The sequence below is a fragment of the Triturus cristatus genome, chromosome 8, assembly GCF_964204655.1.
Source record: "Triturus cristatus chromosome 8, aTriCri1.1, whole genome shotgun sequence".
Taxonomy (NCBI): Eukaryota; Metazoa; Chordata; class Amphibia; order Caudata; family Salamandridae; genus Triturus; species Triturus cristatus.
Genome location: NC_140591.1, coordinates 424,920,053 through 424,942,949, shown reverse-complemented (window position 1 = coordinate 424,942,949; position 22,897 = coordinate 424,920,053). Strand labels below are relative to the sequence as shown.

At 43.1% G+C, this 22,897-nt stretch overlaps 1 long non-coding RNA gene across 1 annotated transcript in view; it reads left to right on the top strand.

Moving 5' to 3' along the window:
* The window catches only part of LOC146802243 (uncharacterized), a 150,086-nt gene extending 127,527 nt beyond the window's left edge, over positions 1 to 22,559 (top strand). Inside the window, exons 7-8 of the long non-coding RNA XR_014967371.1 lie at positions 20,222 to 20,304; positions 20,932 to 22,559. This is a non-coding gene — a long non-coding RNA (uncharacterized LOC146802243). The remainder of the gene's footprint in view (positions 1 to 20,221; positions 20,305 to 20,931) is intronic.
* Positions 22,560 to 22,897: the final 338 nt, after the last annotated feature.

The window sequence follows — 22,897 nt, the reverse complement described above, 5'->3', positions numbered from 1 at the left end:
ATAAATCTTATTAACATTAACCTTTAATAAAATGGTTTAAAAAACAAGCTATAAGTGTGCAATGTTAAAGGCAATTAGTTTGTTCCCCTCTCTGACTCACCTCACGTATTCTGTCTGCTCTCACCCCTCCACCCCCTCTAATGACAGAATTTATTGATTGGTTCCTTACATTGTTATATTAATGTTTTATGAGTAATGAGGGCCTGATGACCTAATATATTTTGTGGATGCAAAGCCTGCAATTCGAAAAAAATCACAAGGCTTTCCACTGCAAAATGTACTACACTCATTCTGCAATTTGAAAAGTTTATCTGAATTGCTACATGCAGATTCTGGCGCATACCAAATCGCAATTTGAAAGGGGTGTGTAAGGAGTGTTCCTTCCAGATTGCAAGTCGGTATTGTATTTCCAATGGTTTGCAACGTTAATTCAGTTTGCACACCATTGATCAATTACTTACTCCCAATTTGGGGTGGTAACTGATTAACTAACTACGAACATTGCCTGCTCTCACTGACGTTTTCCAAATCGGAAAACGTTTTTATTTTTAAAGTAGCCTCAGTTACTTCGAGGAACTCGGCTGCCTTTAAAAAAATATATGTTTTCTGTTTTGGAATGCAATCACAGGGATGGTGGTCAACCTTGCAGGCCACTGTCCCTGTAATTTCAGCCCATCACAGGGGGTTCCAATTGCAACCAGCCTAATGGATATAAATTAGGCAAGTCGTAATGTGACCACCTGCAATTTCTTATTTTACTGGTCGCAAAAAGTTGATGCACAATTTGTCAGTGGCGGCCGCGGCCTACCTAAAGTAGTAAAGCGGCCGCGGGTGGAGAGGGAAGCGGGTTGTGTGGGGGGGGAAATAAAATATAAAAAATATAAGTATATAAAAAAAAGACCTGCTTGTCCGCTCCAGTCCTGCTGACGCTTGCCTCGGACGGACGCCCAAACACACATGCGCACTTATGAGTCCTCTGTACTCCTCCCTAACATGACCGGCCCCGCCCCGTACTTTTTTATTGCAGGGCTCAAATAGCATAAATAAAATGATACTAACATTGCGTTATTATCATTTTATTTATCGTCTGCTAGCACGGGCTGTGGCGGGACAATCCTCCACCATTAAGGAGGAGCCGCGCATGCAATTTGTGACTGGTTTTTGGGACCAGTATGCCAGTACATCTGACCCCCAGTTGCCTAACAAACTATTTTATTAACATGGCGAGAAGATGTACACAAATTTGCAGTAGGGGTATTAATTGCGAATTTATGGAATGCAAATGAGGGTAAAAGTACTCTAGGGAAAGGCTTTGCCGATTCTACACATTTTGTGATTTTTTTGTATTTGTAAGTTACTACTTTTTAGTTGTAGAAAAAGATGTGAGACAAAAGCAGGCATCTTATGCATTTTGTAGAAGTGAGTTGATGTATAGGTCATTAGCTTTTTCCAAGAACTCTTTAAGAAACGTATTATAATATAATTAAGATATAAGCAGATGTGAATTTCTTTCATCACTCCAGTGGGGGCTATAAATCATGCAGCACCTCTTCAAGTCAAGACGAAATGCAGTTCAGTTTGCAACTCGTGCATTTGCATTTAGGAACACGTTTAAATTGACCTCATGCCAGTCTACTTGGTAAACTGTTTTAGCATCTAACGGATGCTGTAGCTGCAGTAATATTGTCAAAGTTGAGGAAAGAGAGGTTTATGCACTCTATAAATGTGCTTGTAAAGACAATGTAAGTTGCAATCCTGCCAACCTATTTGATGTGTAGTTTCCACCTTCAGCAAGAAGTGCTGTTATTGCAAGAAATGTCTGATATTTCTTGCCGGGGACATCTCATATTCATTTGTGAAAGGACATTGATTGAACTCACTTGTGAAGGTACTTTCTTTGCCTGCATGCTGACGAAGAAGACGATGACTCTGTCTCACTGAAGGGCAATTAAATTTGGAGAAGAAAGGGCGATTTATGGTTATTCACTTTCTCTGAAAATAAATTGCATTATCATTCTTTGAGGCACTGCAATACTCTTCAAGATGGTTCTCACAATAAAAAAAAAACAAAAAATGATTTTCTAAAGCTCTGACTACTTTTCTGAAATAAGACTAAAACAATGACACAATTTCGCATCTCAGCCGCTCTTTTACGTTTCAATTATTAAGTGTTGAGTTTAATTTTTCTGATTATCTCTCGCTATGATTTCCTGCTCCCGATGCTACATTTTTAAATCAGCTCTGCTGTGTTATGCGGTGAGCAGAGGGGAGATGTTCAATGGGCAGTGGCCTTTTAAAACGTTTTCTCTTTCTTGAGGCGATAAAATATCTTGAGATCTCACTTACAGACTGCTTGCTGTGCTTATGTAGTTTTTGAAGTCCTACCCTTTCCAGATTTCTTTAATTAATAGTGTTAAGAATCTCATCAACACCAAAATATGTACAGGACATAATGCTACACACATATAATGTGCATTTTGTAAAGCACACATTCCCCCAGAGAGGTGTTCTTGGCAGCATATAACATGATTATTGTTACCCAACTTTGGGGTCGATTACGATGGCGGAAGGACCGCAACTGCCAGCTATGCGGTGGCGGTCCTTTCGTATGCCGACCGTGAGATGCCCCCCGCCAAATTAGGATGGCGGGGGGAATCTCACCGCGACCGTGGCTGTCGTAAAGATCATCCGCCACAGGCAATCCTTAGGATTGCCTGGCGGAGCGGTCTTCACTGGTAAAATGGTGGTGGTGCCTAGCAGGCACCGTCTGCCAAATTACGATGATAGCTGGAAACAGCCTTTCCATGGTGGTGGAACGACCATGGAAAGGCAGGTGGGGATTAGGTTTGAGGGCCCGTTGAGGGCCCCCCTTGTGTTGGGGGAGGCGAGGGTGCACTTGGGGATAGCCATGGTACCCCCCTACATTTCACAGCACAACGTGGCAGGCACCATGTAGTGCTGTGAAATGCACAACATGGCATTTTAGCATTGCGGCAGGTGCTGCTGTCAGCAGCTACCGCCGCAATGTTAAGATACAGGATCCGACAGCCATGGAGGCGGTCGCATCTTGAGCCGGTGTGCGGGACCACCGCATGCATGGTGGACGGTCCCGGTTTACACCAGGATGGCGGATGGACTCATGTCCGCCCGCCATCCTAATGAGCCCCTAAGTGGCTGGCACTGAAATATGTGCTCCTGGGACACAGATCTTCGCTTTGGAAGCAGTGAGACGTCAGGCCTTTAACATTGCATTACCAGCGAGTAGTCTGGGCCTGGATTGTGACAACGGATGGTGGAGATTGTGAAAGAACTCGGAATCAGAGGGCGAATGGGACATGGCTGCATGGACGTTTCATGGGTGATGGCTTGGAAGAGTACACACACAGGGCGGGCTGTCCTAATTGGCGACCTTAAATGCAAAATGTTCCTAAAAGATCAGCACTGCAAGATAGTGCTACATCTAGAGTTGTTTGTATATATTTATATTTGACACCAATATTAAAAGGGACTGCTCTACTGACTCTTGGGGGCATTTGCGGACACTCTCCTGCTGTTTTCCCGGTCCTGGTATCGCTGTTGGTCTCCCTCCGCTGCCGCAGCTCCTCACTACCTCAACGCGGCCGCAGCGAGGGGGGACCACAAGTCCCGGGAGCCTTTGCAGCAGGAAGCCGCCACCGCCCATTTCGCGCCAGGAGATGCTTAAATTGGAGGAGAGCCCCGGTGGAGCGGGTGCTCTACTGACTTTTGGGGGCATTTGCGGACACTCTCCTGCTGTTTTCCCGGTCCTGGTATCGCTGTTGGTCTCCCTCCGCCGCCGCAGCTCCTCACTACCGCAGCACGGCCGCAGCGAGGGGGGACCACTAGTCCCGGGAGCCTTTGCGGCAGGAAGCCGCCACCGCCCATTTCGCGCCAGGAGGCGCTTAATTTGGAGGAGAGCCCCGGCGGAGTGGGTGCTCTACTGACTTTTGGGGGCATTTGCGGACACTCTCCTGCTGTTTTCCCGGTCCAGGTATCGCTGTTGGTCTCCCTCCGCCGCCGCAGCTCCTCACTACCGCAGCGCGGCCGCAGCGAGGGGGGGACCACAAGTCCCGGGAGCCTTTGCGGCAGGAAGCCGCCACCGCCTATTTCGCGCCAGGAGGCGCTCAAATTGGAGGAGAGCCCCGGTGGAACGGGTGCTCTACTGACTTTTGGGGGCATTTGCGGACACTCTCATGCTGTTTTCCCGGTCCTGGTATCGCTGTTGGTCTCCCTCCGCCGCCGCAGCTCCTCACTACCGCAGCGCAGCCGCAGCGAGGGGGGGACCACAAGTCCCGGGAGCCTTTGCGGCAGGAAGCTGCCACCGCCCATTTCGCGCCAGGAGGCGCTTAAATTGGAGGTGAGCCCCGGTGGAGCGGGTGCTCTACTGACTTTTGGGGGCATTTGCGGACACTCTCCTGCTGTTTTCCCGGTCCTGGTATCGCTGTTGGTCTCCCTCCCCCGCCGCAGCTCCTCACTACCGCAGTGCGGCCGCAGCGAGGGGGGGACCACAAGTCCCGGGAGCCTTTGCGGCAGGAAGCCGCCACCGCCCATTTCACACCAGGAGGCGCTTTAATTGGAGGAGAGCCCCGGTGGAGCGGGTGCTCTACTGACTTTTGGGGGCATTTGCGGACACTCTCCTGCTGTTTTCCCGGTCCTGGTATCGCTGTTGGTCTCCCACCGCCGCCGCAGCTCCTCACTACCGCAGCGCGGCCGCAGCGAGGGGGGGACCACAAGTCCCGGGAGCCTTTGCGGCAGGAAGCCGCCACTGTCCATTTTGCGCGAGGAGGTGCTTAAATTGGAGGAGAGCCCCCGCGTCGCGGGTACGCGCGTGGGCTGCTCCGGGCTAAGCCCGGGCAAAGGGCGGGCCGTCTGTGGCCGTCAGGGGCCAAAGGAGGCCGGGCTGGGCCACCCCTCTTGGGTAGCTCATCGGAATCACCGAATGGGCGCTACGCTTCAGGAAAGAAAGAGCCCAAGCTGTATCGGATTGAGTCTTGGATGATCGTAGACTGACCTGAAGCTTCTAAAAGGCATTGTTCTTTGCCCAACCGTTCCGACCCTTTTAATATTTGGCACCATACTGCTTGTAATTATAATTACTAAGCTTCTACAACACAGGTGGGGCAAAAGCGGGGCTGCACACGGTTGTGCTGCTCTCAGTACCGTTCACCGAATATGGCTAAGTCTAAAAACACCCCGACCAGGGTGGGGGGTGGAGTAAAGGGTACTCTGGATGCTTTTATCACAAGAGCGGAGTCCCTGTTAATACACAAGATACAGCGGACTGAGAAGAGACTGTCATTAGACACCCTTATAGCACAGAAACGATCATCGATGGGCAAAATAGCAAAGTGCTCCACGCCTCAAGCAGAAACCCCATCTGACCAGGGCAACCCAGCGCATACTATACTCTCCCGCTTCACCAAAGCACAAGTTCATGTTAACACTCTAGCACATGGGGTCACTGGGTTAGCTAATACAAACGGGTTGGTCGGCACCGACCAAAATTCCGACCAGCAATTTTTAAGCAGAGAGGAAGGGCATGCGGTTATTATGCCCGGAATTGTGGAGATGGGTGGATTGGGTGATGGGATCGCCCCTACAATAGAAGAGAGCGAAACACACCCCTCACGGGGGATGACTAGGGAAGTGGTCACACGCTCTAAAAAGTCCCTACTCGTTTCAATCACCCCCCCCCCCCACAGCCGTACCACTAGAAGTTAATAGGGTCATTGGGAATTCAGTTAAAAATGGGTTGCACACAACAAGACCCGCAACTAAACCCAAACGGAGAGGGGCCGATAAAACTAATAAAGTAGTAGGGGAGGGAGTCGAGAGCACAGCATGCCAAAACTGCCTAAGCTGTAGTGGGGCGGATTGGTCCCAGGGAATCGTCAAGGCGCTAGAGGTAAAGCTGGAGCTGCTCCTAACCAAATATTTGGGGCCGGTAATGGAAGAAATTAACAGACTTGAAGGGAAAATAAGCAGGTTATTAGAACAGGATAGGGGGCAGTTATCCGTGACCATACCACGGGTGGTGGAGGAGGGGACAGGGCCCGCACAATGCCCAGAATCAGCATGTGCCAATAAGGGGACAGAGGAAGGAAACTCTAGGGGCACTAAGCCCACAGACACGAAAGTGACAGTTAAAGAGGGACCAAGGGGCGCCATCAGGAGTCCAAGTAGTAAGGGTCCAAGCACTACTTCTGCCCCCGCTATTCTCATGGCACATATTGAAAGAAGAAAGGAGCTCGCTAATGCCCCTATCAGAAATTCTGCTGATCACGTACGTAGCACCCAGGGCCTGCAGACGCTGGATTTACCACCAGCATCTTGTCCCTATACGGTAGTATTAGTAGGGGTCCCAGCACTCAGTCCGGACCGAGAAGAAACAACAAGATCTCTGATTAATAAGGCCACACACTGGATGCATAATAACACGAATGTTAGTAGATTCCATCATAGACACATTCTCATGGCAAGGAGGGTGGCATGGATTGGAGACAGCAAGAAGAAGTTTGCAGGAGATTGCGTAATCGTTAACCTCAGGTACCCAGAGCTGGTAAGAGATTTGCTTGCCTCCCATTACTGGGGCCTAGAAAGCGGGACTTGTATAAAAATGCTGCCCTTGAACTTTTTCTATAGGGACAAAGTGAAAGAGGTAGGCTCTGATGACCACAGGCGGCTGGCGAACACCCAAGGCTGGGAGGATAGGCCCGGATCAGCAACCAACAGATTCGTTCCGCTCTCCAGCGCATCCATATTGAATGAACTGGACTGACTGGGCATGGGAGGGAGATTGGAGAACGCTACAACACATGAGAGCTGCTCCAAGACTGACGACAATGGCACGCCAGGAGTAATAGATTCTAGTAACGCAACCCACACGGTAGCCCAGCGGGAGAAGTGGGGGGAAGGTATGGAAATAGCTGTAAGCAGGTTACAGACGTCATCATCCCCAGGGAAGGACAGCACAGAGAGAAGTGCGGATGACCCAGCAACTAATGAGATTAGGGTGGTCTCTTGGAATATTGCAAGGATCTCAGCCAAAATACAAAACAAGGAATGGCTAGATTTCATCAGACAACACCATATTATCTGTCTCCAAGAAACCTGGGAAACTAACATTAGTGCCCCACATCTAGAGGGTTACAGAATGTTTTTTGCCCCGGCTAGTTAAACAACCATGGGCAGCGCTAAGAGCCCTGACAATTCAAGGGACCTGGGAGGATTTGGGATGGGGCTTGGACCGCATGCAGGCAATTAGGTATTGTCAGAAGGGCCTAAAACTCATTTTTATAAATTTTTATAATGCGGGACAATCCATGCAAAGGTTGTGCGAGCTAGATGATAGATTGGCTAGCATCCAAGATGCAGGGGACACAAGTTCCCAGCTGACATTAATGGGTGATTTTAATTGCAATCAGTGCCCTTACTTGAAATGGGGCAGGAGAAAATGGGCTTCATGTCCATCTACCAAGGATTGGCACCTAGAGCATTCCAGAGAGGGTAGGGAACTAAGTAAGATTCTGGACACATATGACCTAACACACACGATGGACCTGATCGGAAGCGGGAAGCAGAATACAATCAACCCATCTTTTAAGGGTAGGGGAAGAGACACGATCATTGACTTTATTTTTATCACAAACATGCTTAAATGTAGGGTCACAAATTTTTTGCATAGATGTCAGTGCTTTCAGTGACCATAACCCACTGGTATTGTCCTTGAGGGACGCCAACCTACCTACACAGCCTGGCAATAGGATCACCAGTGGCGTACTCAAAGCTACAGATCAGGGCAGGAGAATAAGATGGATTAACATAGACGGGGAAGCGTTTTATAGAACGCTTCTCGCTAACTCTGAAAGCCAGACTTGGAAGTGTTTAAATCCAACAGTGGAGGGGAGAGAACTGATTAGCGCATTGAGGGTACTGCACAACATATTGATAGACTATTGAGGGGCAAAAAGAAGAGGCAGGCTCCCCTATACCCCAGATGGTTTGACCATGATTGCTCGAGGGCACAGAGGGATTTGAAGCTAACACTCAAAATGGTCCCTAAGGATAGGAGTAAGGTTGCTGACTGTAGGGCTCAATATAAAATGGATACAAAACAGCAAAAAACCACCTTACAGAATCAGGCATGGGAGACATTGAGAGAGGCTGCCGAGCGTAGGGACACAAATAGCTTTTGGAGGGTAATTAATGACACTTGTTTTCAGGCACCGAATAATCCGAAGGTGGTTTGTCATATCCTGCCTGAATCCTGGGTGTCTCACTTTAAAAGCCTGTACAATCACGGTGGCTCGGTTGACCCACCAACCCCAGATACAGGAATTCTACTCAGCACGTGGACGTGCTTCTCGGTGGGCGAGATCAAGGCAGGAATAGACGGGCTGACAAGAAACAAGGCCCCAGGCCCCGATAGGATTCCACCAGACCTATTTAAAAGCCAGGTAGACCTATGGGCCCCCATACTCACAAGAATCCTCAACACAGCAGTGGAAGCAGGAATGCCCAGGTCATGATCCACGGCTATCATTGTACCATTGTTTAAAAAGGGAAATAGGAGCGACCCGCAATGTTACCGCCCGATATCATTAATAGACGTGACAGTGAAAGTCCTAGGGAGGGCCATCCTTAACCGTCTGATGGACTGGCCTGATGAACACGAAATTATTACAGATACCCAGTACGGGTTCAGAAATGGCCGCTCCACAACGGATCAGTGCCTTAATCTCTACCATCTGGTGGCCAAGTACACCATGGCAAGTGAGGGGACGGTGTACTTGGCCTTCATGGACCTGACAGCAGCATTCGACCGGGTCAATCGAAGGAAATTGTGGGAAACCTTAGGGCTCCTGGGTGTTGACCCAGGTCTGATAAACATCTTAAGAATGCTACACCAGAACACAACAGCACAGGTTAGATTTAGCGAAGAGGGGAATCTAACTGATCATTTCCCGTGCTCCATGGGGGTGAGGCAAGGATGCATCCTGGTGCCTTTTCTATTCACGCTATACATAAATGGTTTAGACAAGGCGCTCGGAGACTTGGGGGTAGACTGTCCACGCATTGGGAGGAGAAGTATACCCGTCCTCCTATATGCGGACGACGCAGTCCTCTTGTCCCGTACAGCAAGGGGTCTACAGTCTCTCATTGATGGCTTTGTTAGTTTTATGTCGGATTTAGATTTATCACCCAATCTCACCAAATCATATGTTATGGAAACAGGGAAAAGACCAACAAAGAACTTTATCTTTACAATTGGGGCTCACAAACTAGAAAAAGTAAAGGTTTTTAATTATCTAGGGATTTTATTTGACAAGCAGCTTAATTTTAAAACTCTGATCTTTGACCAATGCAGCCAACAAATCAGTTCGGTGGGTTCAATCATGAACTTTGCAAAAAGATTAGGTCGCTGGTCACCAAATGAAATTTTGCACTTGTACAGCTCAATATGTTGCGCTAAGACCCTGTGAGTGAGGTATGGGGCTTCAGAGATACGTCACTGATTCAAACTGAGGAAAATAAGTTCCTCAGAAGGGTCCTGCAAGTACCCCAAAGTACACCTTCCCACACTGTTCATGAGGAGCTAGGCCTCACCTATATCAGCGAAAGGTCAAGTCTTAAACCTATTACATGCTGGATAAAAATATGGACTAACCCGGAGGCAACTCTAAGCAGACAAATACTTGAGGACTGCATTGCCCGGGATAAAGGTCATCGGATACCCTGGCTCAAATATGTAAGGGATACCCTGAAAAGGTTGAGCTATGCCAACTATTTTGATGAGCCCACCACACTTACTACCAGAGACAAGGGCACTATAAAGACTGAATTCCTACGGCGTTTAGCATGCGAAAGGGAGGACAGAGAACTGATGAAAGTCTCAGTGAGAGCCCACCTGCTAACAAAATCAATGCCGGGAATGGAATTTTATCTGTCTAATATATACAACAAACATGACAGATTCTTAATGACCAGATTTAGATTGAATCTTTTGCATCACATTTTATCAGTTCCTGCAGGATTCACAGCAGACATTGAAACAAAGGGCCCTTGCGGCTGCGATCAGAGGTCTCCGCAAGATACTCTCCATTTTGTTTTACTTTGTCCCTTTTATGCATACCCAAGGTCAATGTTTTTAAAAACTATTTTAAGACAAACTAAATTTAGCCAGGCTAAGGTGGCACTTTTGTTCCTGAAACTTTCCTCAGACCCATTTACGCTGTTCAGCACCGTGAATTTTTTAAGACTAGCTGTAAAACTAAGGAACACTAGAAGTGAGGAGTAGCCACCCACGATTTTATGGGGTACAGATGTGTATGTTGCTTCAATATAGCCTAGGTTTCTCTTGTTTATTAGCTAATTTTATGATGAACGTTTTTTACTTCTTAATATGTCCCGGTAGCGGTCTTAATGTACACTTTCTGCTTCCTTTTTAATACTGCACCATCCATGGATCCGTTTAACATTAATAGTCAGACTAATAATAATAGGGAGTCTTACGTTGTTTACATTGGGCCGGGCTATGATAAAATATCCCGCCTCAACTTGACATATCCCTGCACTTTACCATAATATGCTGTTATATCCAGAGCCCCACTTCCTTAGTGGCCCTACCGAATTCACACGGCCATGATGATTTAGTGACGCTGTTTTGCATTATTGTAGAATCCGTGAAGTATTTATTGTTTTTAATTATGTGTATATTGATCTAAACATGCAATGTTTTTTATTCTTTGTCATGCTCTTTTATGGATATTTTTATATCCGAATAAAGATTAATTAAAGAAAAAAAAAAGGGACTTCCATTTTTTATGTTTAATGAGTTTATTAAACTTTTATCTTGAAATGAACATGAATATATGAATAATATTAATAGGCACAGTGATTATGTATATCTCAAAAAAACAAGTATAACACTTATTATATACTAAACAATAATATACGATGGGGGATGGAATGAGTGATAAATTAGACATGTTGGACAGCACATTCACAAAGAGATAAATTACGTAGAACATTAGAGTCAGGAGAAAAGAGAGGAATAAACGAGGGACAAAAAGGGGAGAAAGCAAGGGAAATATTAAATCATATACGCAAGTTTAAGATCATACATAAATAAGTAATTTTAAGTAAATGAATCATAAAGATATGAAATATAAATACATACCTACTAAAATAAAGTCCAACAATATATCCCATCATGTAGTACCAAGTACAGAATTTACAATATCACTAACCTTAAAACAAGACTCAAAGGACTTGAGACTCAAAAATCATACACTAATTTCATCAGTCAACTATTACAATTCACCGATCCCTAGCACATCTCAAACTCCCAATAACAATGAAATTCTTTTTTTCAGTTAGTAGCCCACTCCACTTTTGCGCATTTGGTTACATGAGTGATGTAGCTGAAAAGATTGTATGTAGCGAAGAATGGGAATTTATTCTGCAAGAGGGACTATGGCGTCCAAGGTATTTAAGGTTTGTATGTGCCTAGAAAATATCGTCAACAGATTAATCAGGAAAAGCATTTTGCTTGTTATTCCAAACCTGCCATGCTATTATTCCATTTATGCTACATCATTATGTTATTACATAATTGTGTCAACAGCTAAATGATGGATGGTGCTTCTTAATGTCCTTTACCTGAGATCTATCTGATTGTCTGTTTTTGAATAGGTGACGGTAAGAAGAAAGAGTAGTTGGTGAGGATGATGATATTCTTTTGATGCATAAAGGAGTGGTCACAAACAGTTGTATTGCATTGTATTTAAGGCTTCATTTTTTCTGTTTTTACTGATTTTTACAGATAAATACAGACAGAAAACAATGTTTGTATTTATTTTTAAAAGAAAAATACTGAAAATAGTGCTTCTTGTGAGAGACTCTCCATGCTGTCTTTCATGAATTCCAGACAACAGCTGAGCAGATAGACAGCATGGGAAGTTAAAAAATAGGATGAGATTTCATTAAATACAGGCATATGTTAACATATATTTGTAGTATAATGCTAATATGTACCTGTGAGTACAGTATTTTGTTATATGCGGCTGCGTAATCTGCTAAAATGTGACAGGCATCCATGTATAAGTGCACATCCAAGAGATAAATATACCATTTTACGAATCCAATAATTCTCAAAACACAAAACTAATATCGCTAAATACCAATAAAATGGGCACAAATTAAATATGGATAAATACAGATGTAAATGTGGAAAAAAAAATACCATAAAACTGGAAGCCCTAATTGTATTACAGCTTTTATATAGCACTTATTACCCATATGTGAGGCACTGAAGCACTTACAAGGGCAGCAAGCTGTGCCATGTAGCCTGTGTGGTTAGAAGGGCATTGTCTTATTTTTGTGATCCTATGTGGAAAGTGTCTCCATGTTGTGAGTTAGGACCAATGAGGTGCGGTTATCATGTCATGGGACGCAGTGCGTAGCAGTGGGGTAGATAATGAGTTGTAAGAGACAGACTCACAGTTTTATGGCTTTCAGGGTGCTGGCAGCTTTGAACAGCCCTGCAGGTCCCTTTATTGTATTTTTTATGATTACAGTCTGCTTAGATGGTTACTGCACTGGGTTGTCCAGTCTGAAATGATTTATATAGCTGTGGTCCTAAGCTGGCATGGTTGGAAGGGAGAAGAAGTGGAGGGACCTGCTCATATGTGAGTGTCATTGTGAGATGTGAAGAAGCTGTCACAGTGTATATATATTTCAAACCTACAGTGTTGGACTAGATTTAAGCCTCCTATTGTCCAGCAGTGTGTGACAGATTTTCTCAGTTATTCCATTCCTGTTAGTTTGGTGATGACTGGTGTATTCACTGTACAGTACTGGTGTTGGACAACCTTTGTAGCAGAATGTGAATGTAAACGATATAAGTTACAAGTCTGTACTGACCACTGAGTATTATAATTTTAGGATTATTCTGGACCAGAAATGTTTTATATGAAATTACATAACTGCATAATGCCATTCTTAGCATGCCTGCATATCAAAAATAGTTTGCTAGTTTGGTTGTTTCCAATCTGTGAGTTATAAGCTGAAAATTGAGATTGAGGGTGTGAATGTCTTTCTGAGTTCTGTTGCTGGAATTTGGAGTAGTGTAGTTATCTTAGAGATAGCCATGTTTTCAACTGTCTTCTGGAGTGTATATTCTCCTGGATGCTTTGAAAAGTGGCTGGTAGTGAGTTCCAGAGCTTTGCAACTTGTAGTGAGAAAGCAGTGCCTACTATGGATTTCCTATTGTGGGGTGGTATGGTGATAAGTGGTGCAATTCAATTCAATTTATTTATTATGTTTTGGCACTACAAAGAGGGCCACACAAACAAAATACACAAAATACATATACATATTCCATCATAAAAAGAAAAAATAAACAATTACAACATTCTCCATCAAAAAGGGCATACTATGACACAATCCTCCTCATTTCATCAATAAATATCTAAAAAAACCTTTAAAAAAGTTAAAAATATTGAAGCAAAACATTTCATTGGGAGGGGTATATAAAGCTTTTAAAAAGGAATTCGCATCAAGGATTCCTAATTGTAGACAAATTGATTTTAACCACCTTAAACGAAGTAAACGTAATGCAGGACAAATAAACAATACATGAGTACGATCCTGTGCTGACATATTACAGAGATTACATAGGGGGGAAGACCCATACCATTTAGCCAAGAGGGAATTAAGCGGCAATAAATCTTGTCTCAAAAGAAACCAAAATCTCCGAATACCATGTGTTAAATTCCAAAATACATAAGGTTGAACAAACTTCCTAGAGTAAGTATTACACAGTAGGGCACTTCGCTTCTTAGCTATCATGGATTCTTTATCCCTCCTGAAGCAAAGAGACCAGGAAGCCTGCTTCAAAAGAGATTTTAGTTGGGAAGAAGAAATAATAAAAATAGAACTCTCATCTAATTCAAGAAGTGCCACTGCCTTTCTGAAATTCTTAACAATTTGAGAGTGCTCTTTAAAACTTTCCAATAATTCTCTCTTGAGAAGGGATCTCAAAGTCCCCATTTCTCCTCTGGCAAGGCTGGCGACCCAACGTACTAATGCAGACAGGCCCTGTACCCAACTGCTACGCAGACCAAATTCTAGTCTAAGAGCAGCTGTAGAGAAAGCAGAATTCAGGGTGGTTAAAGACCTTAATAATTTTCCTTCAATCATATGAAGGAAGCCCCAGTGTTTTAAATCCATCAATTCTATTCCGTATAGGAGGGTTGAGGGGATTTTTGCCTTATAAACCTCTAATAAAAGAGCAAAATGTCTTCTCCCTGTAGCGGAATAAAGAGAACTCAAGCTTTTGCCTTGAGACAGGGCTTTACGAGAGTTGTTATCAATTTGTTGCCTCTCGCTCAGGTTTGCTGAAACAATTCTTCCTAAAAAGGTATATGATTTAACCACTTCTAATTTCTGCCCACCTACTGACCAACCATAATTCTCAGATTTGGATTTTTTCCTCCCTGTGATGCACATAATTTTACTTTTTGAGGCATTTATCTTCAAAAAGTGGGACTCAGCAAAATCATGTAAAGCCTGCAGACGATTAGCTAAGCCTTTAGGAGTTAAATCTAAAATTAAAATATCGTCAGCATATAAAAGGCAGGCTATAGTATAACCCCCCACTACCGAGGCTATACCAACACAAGATGCGAGCGAGTTTGGAAGATCAGCAATATACAGGGAGAACAACAGAGGAGCCAGAAGACAACCTTGTTTTAAACCATTAGTGGAGGGAATAGCACACGAGAGTCCCCTTTCTCCACCCTGTAACACTCGACACCAAGTGTCCGAATGTAGAGATCGTACTAGGTCTAATAGAAGAGGGGGCATACCTAATATAGCTAGCTTTCTCCACAGCAGAGGACGATCCACTTTGTCGAATGCTGTAGAGAAATCAATAAAAGCCGCATAGACTCCTCCACCCCGAACTCTTACGTATTTGTCCAGGATGACCTGCAGGGCTGTAAGGTTATCCAAAGTACTATGCCCTTTGCGGAAGCCCGTTTGTTCAAGAGGCAAAATCTGATTCGCCTCGACCCAATCAGTGATTAAAGCTAGAAGGCATTTGGAAAAGACTTTTCCAATAGCATCAAGGAGAGCTATCTGACGATAGTTCATTGGATTATTCCTATCGCCCTTCTTGAACAGGGGCACCAAAATGCTCCCCTTCCAAGAGGATGGCACAGTCTTACTTGAAAAGCAAGCACTAAATAAAGGAAAGAGGATTTTACTCCATAGAACAGGATCTAACTTTAGTATCGAAATGGGAAGTTCATCGGGCCCCATAGCTCCAGAGGAACGCATATCCTTAATAGCCATTTCAATGGTTTTCTCTGAAGGGGCGTCAATAGAAAGCTCAACATCTAAGTGGTGCAAGCCGGGAGCGCAGTGTCCTGTTTTGTTTGCATTGCTTGAATTTAACTTATAGGTATAGTGGTCCTTTTTCTTGGGAGACTCTGTGGACATTGCAGAGTGCCTTGAACATTGCCTTTCCAGCTATAGGTAGGTAGTGGAGTGATTGCAAGACTGGAGCCATGCAATATTTCGATTGAAGGTGTAGAAGTCATGCTGCAACATTTTTAATGAGTTGTAATTTGCATTTGATGAATGCAGGTGCGCCCAGGTATAGGCTGTTGACTTAGTCAAGCTTGAAAATTATTTGCTCTTGATTTGTGATCTTTGGGAACTGTAATGACTTCTTAATATTGACTCCAGAGGATCAAAGAGCAGTTCACCATGGATAAAAGCGGAGTTATTTATTTAAGGAACGTGGAAGATCCCTGATGTTTCTATGGAAGATACACTCTGACATGCAAGCTGTCGTTCATTCGAATCTTCAGTGATTGGATTGTGAATGTTATTTTTGGTGGCACACATTTCTTGTGCTTTCCCTACCTCACACACTTAATCCAAACTTGACAGACTGCCACTCTTCCCTCTGATTCTGAATTGCTGTACATTGCTCAACACTGATTTATGCAACATCAATATTATCCACTTTCCCTATTCACTACACCTGAAAAATGCAGTGCATGATTTAGGAGCTGTGCGGTAATGGACATCTGTCATAAATTGACAGATGTCTCATAGTCTCGTTCCCCCTTCCTCATTCAGAGGAGAGGCAGTGCTGTGTCTCCAGCAGCAAATCTACAGTTGCCTCCGTCACTGAACATATGCTGTTTGATGCACAAGCACCGATTGACATGGCATTAGAAAGTCTGCCCTGCCTAGCATGCACCTTTCAATGTGGCAGGCAGATAAATGGAGTTGGAACGGTCTTCTGTCTGTGCAATGGAAGTCTCCCCAGTTTCTGTACCTACACTTTTTACTTTTATACTCGCAATGAATTATACCTGCATTTCAGATTTATCTGGCCGTAGGGCAGACTGGGTTACTGGGCCTCGATCATGGTGGTTAAGCTTGTTTGTCACTGGTGTCTTGGGGTCCACCCTATAAAACTATAAACTAGGCCAAGTGCAAACTGTCTGCTCTTGACTCTCTGGGCAGCAAAGGCGAGCAGTCACCAGTTCTCAAGTAGGTAATGTGAAAGCATGATTCAGAGTTCAGCAATCGAGTAATACGCACAATAACTTTAATTACCGCCAAGTCCTTGTGTTTTGGAAAAATAAAGCAAAATTTGATGACTCAGCAGTACTCAGTACTACACATTTCAATCCAGCATAGAGGGCGGTATTCCTGATTATGATTGTCTTGTGGATACAACACCCCTCAGACACCTGTCTGTGCTGTCTCTCACCCAGCTGACCCTAGATGGATATGGCCTAATATGGCTCAAATGCAGTTTACATTTCCCCACATGCACTGTTTATTCAGGCTCTTACTCCAGGTATTATAGTGGGTAGGAAATCTGTCTTAAGTCCTTTATGCTCCCCTCGACACAAGCTCAGTGGTTCAGCCCACTGCAGGGAGCCCATGGTGATCACATGCAGCTTCAGCAACAGAAGCTAAAGGAGTCGGGCACAGGTACTGTCTTCTCCAAGCATGGCCACTTGGATAGCCTGACCTCACTCAGCGGGCCCAGGCAACACTGCGCAGGTGCGCTTGGTAGTCATAGGCTATTTCTCGGCTGACGTGAAGCCGTGATAAGCCCACGATATGGACAGTAATCCTCTGTCCACTCTAAGAGTATGGTTGGTGCTCCAGCAGGTCACAGGACAGGTCCTGGACCTCGCATTGTCAGGGTCAGGCCTACATATCTGTGCACACGTTAGATTAGCATGACGCCAGAGCCAAAAAAAAAAGCCATGACACCCGATCCATATGCAGTTGGGTGCTCAATGCAGAGTACATGCTCTTATACCAAACAGGGGACTGTTGTATATTGACGCATGTTGTCATAACAATGATTCAAGCAGTAAAGTGGAATAGAACATGGAATGTAGATGAGCCCAGGGTGACGGTACGCTGTGCCTGGATCCCGGGTTGGTTGTGTTTTATTTTGCTCAATTAAATAGATCTCACCATTTAAAGTTGAAATGTGTGCAGTGGGAACACCTGCAGGCACAGGGACATATTGGGTATTTTCACAAAGAGGCACATTATTCTTTTTTGGCTATGAGCTCATGTTTTAAGTCAGACAGATCTTTTCGTACTAGAAACTGGATGATTCTTCACACTGGCTATTATTACTTCTGATATAGTACTTTAACACTTCTCACTACAGTTGTTCTCTTCAATGAGTTATTGGTAAATGTAGATAGCTGCCCTCAGTGAGGTAGAGACATTTGCCCACCTCTACCATACATTATAGTTTAATTTGTGGCCAAAACCAGTGCTTAATTTGAGCCAGTGGTTTCCGGTGCTCGGCACCCGCACTTGATTGACAACACCGAATGTACCTCAAGATGAGGCTTTGGCAGTTATGAGACACAAGTTAGAACCTAGAGAAAGACCACATCAGGTTCCTACAGATTTTATAATATCATTAGCGACAATATGCCTGAAGAACAATTTCTTTAATTTTAAAGAGACTCTATACCTGCAAGTAATGGGAGTAAAAATACCACAACGATGAGGGTCCTAGACTTCTGCGCACAGAGAGTGACAATATCATCTTAAATTCCCTCTCAAAAAGTTCAACTACTGGTGCTCACTTCAAAATGGTCATCGTCCAACCATTCCTAAAATATAACTTATCCACATATGTAAGGAGCACCCAAGTTCAACACAGTATCTCAATACAAATATTTTGATTTGATCAAAAAGAATATTTATTCTAAGTTGTCATATTCTTTCCAACATGAAAAATGCCAAGTTGATTCAACACAAATGTACTTTTGATTTATTCATCCATGAGTTCCATGTGAATTTCTCTTTCAGCCTTATTTCATATAAATGTCTTTTTTCATTCCACAATTATTTCCTTTATGTCCATCAATCGTTAATTCCATCCATTTATGATCCAATAATTTTATCAGGGATGATAATTCCAATTCCTTATATCCAAATATACTCAACAGCCGACGCGTTTCGTCCCCTTCTGGGACATCATCAGGGCTGTGAAATAAACAAGAACTTACCAATCATAATCAGATCCCTCATGTGTAGTGATTCACATCCTAATATCATTTTAAACATTACCTGCCTATTTTACAAGCTCCATGTTTAGTCTGGATGTGACTATACAAAACATCCTAGTTTTCACTATTACATTCTAATATTAATCCGACCTTTGTTTAAATTCTACATTTTTTATATATGTATATTTCTTAAAACTGGACATCATAGTCAAATTCCATACTTAGTGCGTAGAAAACAATTCATAACTGCATCTATCCCCATGTTTATTTCTTCTTCACAACCTCCTCACTGTACTTAAAAAGGGATTTATTGCCCAGTGACTAATCCAACACACCCACCTCTTCTGTACTCTTCAGAAAGGCCCCTTTAATGTGTTCATATTTCCCTGTTCTTCCCCTTGTCTCAATGACTTCAACTAATGTAGGGGGATAGCGTACTATAGGGAGAACAGTTTATGAGATTGGACCTTTTTGGATAGGGTGACGGGCCATGCAGATGAATATGAACCGTTTCTCACTTGTTATTGCATGGACGAATCGTGTGGGTTAGCAGACCTGAACGGAATGAGGGTAGTGAGGTTGGATAATATTCACTGAGATGGGTGGCGGAGATCTGCTTTATAATTTGAATTGGATAGTAGCAGTGCGAAACACGGGATGGATCAGGCTTTATAAGAGACAGGGATGCCGGTAATCATTTAAATTTTGGGGTATTGAAGGATCATTTGGATACAATGACGACAGAGCGCCACAGATACGGCGGACCGATGAAGGTGAGGAGTGATGGGAGATTGTCAGCGAGACGTAAGAATGGGCCGTTTTTCATGCGTAACAACGTAGGGATCTTGAGCTGAAGAATAGGCGGAGATTTAGTAAAATAGTGGAGTGCGGGCAATATATCCATGTAGAAGACAGGTACTTATTGGTAAACACACGTATGATGTAGGTGGGATAGCGGACCAGGCAGGAACATGAAAGTAAACAAAGTTGACGCTCAGTCGGAGAAGGTTAGAAGAAAATTGGGACTGGGTGACGGGCCAATGTGGAAGACAGGTACCATTTCTCATTGGTCATTAGATTGACGAATCAGATGAAACGGCAGACACGAACACGAAGGCAAATAGAGCCGACGGACTGGTGGGGATTGGGAAAATTATTGTGATTGGATGATGTGACAATGTAGAAGATAGGAAGGAACTGGGGGTACTTGAAACGGCGCATGGTAATTGGAGGTGGTAACCGGGTAATTTGGATTGGGTGACTGTGTCTATGCGGAAGAACAGGACCGCTGCTTATCGGCAAGCCCATGCATCAGGTTAAATAGCAGACTGGAGAGGAAACACGATGGTAAATTAGTGGTTTAGAAATATTGCGTGGTGATTGGTTGCCGTGCCCTTTATAACCGGAGGGGCAGGGTGGGCGATTATGTGAAGCAAGAGTATCGGACAGACCGTGGGGAGATACATATCGGGAATTTGGACCGCTGCAATAATAACAGGTACTTGGTCAGAGATTATTGAAAGGGTGCTGGTGGTAAACGAGGTGATTGAGATCATTGTGATTGTTTGTTACATTGAAAATAAGACTTTTGAACGTTTTTCTCCTTGGTTTTATTTCTGATACAGAAAGAGGAATCTTGAGTTGAATCTGGTAACCTTGATGTGAAGAGATACGTTTGGAATACTCTGACCGAAATAATTGACGAAAGGTGAGATGATTGTGGGGTGTTTTGGCGATGGATATGAATAAGAATAGTAATGGCTCAAGGATGGCTTTAGAACTGTCGTCTGGGTGGTAATGAGTTTGTGGATATAGGGGACAATTGTGATAACTCAATAATAGTGGCTTGGGAAAAAGAATTTGAGATACAATTTTTGGTTTAGAAATACCCAGAGCATCAATCAATTGAGACAAGGGGAAGAACAGGGACATATGAACACATTAAAGGGGCCTTTTTGAAGAGTACAGAAGAGGTGGGTGTGTTGGATTAGTCACGGGGCAATCAATCCCTTTTTAAGTACAGTGAGGAGGTTGTGAAGAAGAAATAAACATGGGGATAGATGCAGTTATGAATTGTTTTCTACGCACTAAGTATGGAATTTGAATATGATGTCCAGTTTTAAGAAATATGCATATATAAAAAATGTAGAATTTAAACAAAGGTTGGATTAATATTAGAATGTAATGGTGAAAACTAGGATGTTTTGTATAGTCACATCCGGACTAAACATGGAGCTTGTAAAATAGGCAGGTAATGTTTAAAATGATATTAGGATGCGAATCACTATACATGAGGGATCTGATTATGATTGGTATGTTCTTGTTTATTTCACAGCCCTGATGATGTCCCAGAAGGGGACGAAACGCGTCGGCTGTTGAGTATATTTGGATATAAGGAATTGGAATTATCATCCCTGAAAAATTATTGGATCATAAATGGATGGAATTAACGATTGATGGACATAATTGTGGAATGAAAAAAGACATTCATATGAAATAAGGATGAAAGAGAAATTCACATGGCACTCAAGGATAAATAAATCAAATGGACATTTGTGTTGAATCAACTTGGCATTTTTCATGTTGGAAAGAATATGACAACTTAGAATAAATATTCGTATTGATCAAATCAAAATATTTGTATTGAGTTACTGTGTTGAACTTGGGTGCTCCTTACATGTGTGGATAAGTGATATTTTAGGAATGGTTGGACGATAACCATTTTGAAGTGAGCACCAGTAGTTGAACTTTTTGAGAGGGAATTTAAGACGATATTGTCACTCTCTGTGCGCACAAGTCTAGGACCCTCATCGTTGTGATATTTTGACTATTAAATAAGGGTCAAGCGGCACAGGAGTATATTAGAGATATTATACACACCAGACAGGATTGTACTCCAACATGGAGGATGATAGAGAAAAGTTAGCAGCTGAATTATTTCAATATAGTAAGACATCAGGCTCCATTGGGAGGAAGGATGTGCCGGATAGAAGCTTAAAGGAGAAGTTTTTGAAATTAGAGAAACTAAGTTGGAATGATCAAAGTGGTGGGATGGGATGACTTTAAAGAACTATCTAGACCAACAAAGGATACCTAGAGGTCTTAGAATATTAATTTTTCCCACTTTTAACGATTTAGATGATGACCATCTCAAAGAATGGGAGGAAAATCTGTACTCTTCTTCATTTACAAAGATGAATATTCTGATTAAGAATGCAGATAGGAAGGTTGAAAAATTGAAGAGTCAAATTGCAGATGTAGAGAAGGAAATAGCTGATAAGAATTTGAAAGAACTAACTGAGAAGAATTACAGTATTTTGAAGGAAGTGATCAACAGACATCAACTACAGATAAAAGATAAAAAGTTAAGTAAAATACGCAGAGATGAGAGAGACTATAATCAGGGAAGAGTTTTACTTTTGCAAAGGGTTTTGATGATATTTCGAAACCAAACCCCAAAGGGGGTCCTATTAATCAAGGGGAATTGAGTTCAGTAATGGACAGTAGTTTGAGTATCTCATCAGTTGATGAACCGACTACATCAGGAATAGGGGGAGGAATACCAGTAAAAAATTCATCTTTTTCTGACTAAATTTCCAGGATCAAAAGAGGCCGGAAGAAAATTTCCTTAGAACAAGAAGGGGTCGGAAACATAGGAAATACCAGGATGGGAACTCAAAGTCAGAACAGAAACAGGAATTAGATCAGGAAGGTGGATTGGTTGGGAAATCAGGATCAGAAGAATTAGAAGTAATCAATTTATCTGATCGAGAGTTAAATGTTCATGAGCTTTCGTTTTGAAAAAAGGATTATCCCTTTGTCCTAAGAATGAATGTAATTATACGGATTTAGAAATTGATCTGTTCAAATTCTCAAGAAAATTGAAATTGAAAAGCTTTTTTTCCATGGTGGAAAAACCTTTGAATGTACCTGCTGTTATTAAAGGATCAGATATGACTATTGCAGAGTTGCATAATGTGCATTTATTAATGTCATTTACAGAAGGAGAGAGGTTTGGAATGGATGATATCGCAGCTATGTTGGATGTCCCTACAGACTATAGTTGTACAAGTGGTTTAAGTGTCAAATCTAAATTTATACCCCAGGGGGCTCAATTTGCAGCTATTGATATTTTTGTGAAGAAAACCTTAGAGGAATTTCATAGATTGGATGACGCAGGGATCCAAGGGAGATGGAGGAATGATAACATCACGAGGGAGGAGAAAAAAGCATTAGAGAGTTTGAAGTCAGACAATAAGATAATCATTCGAGAAGCTGGCAAAGGTGGAAATATCGTCATA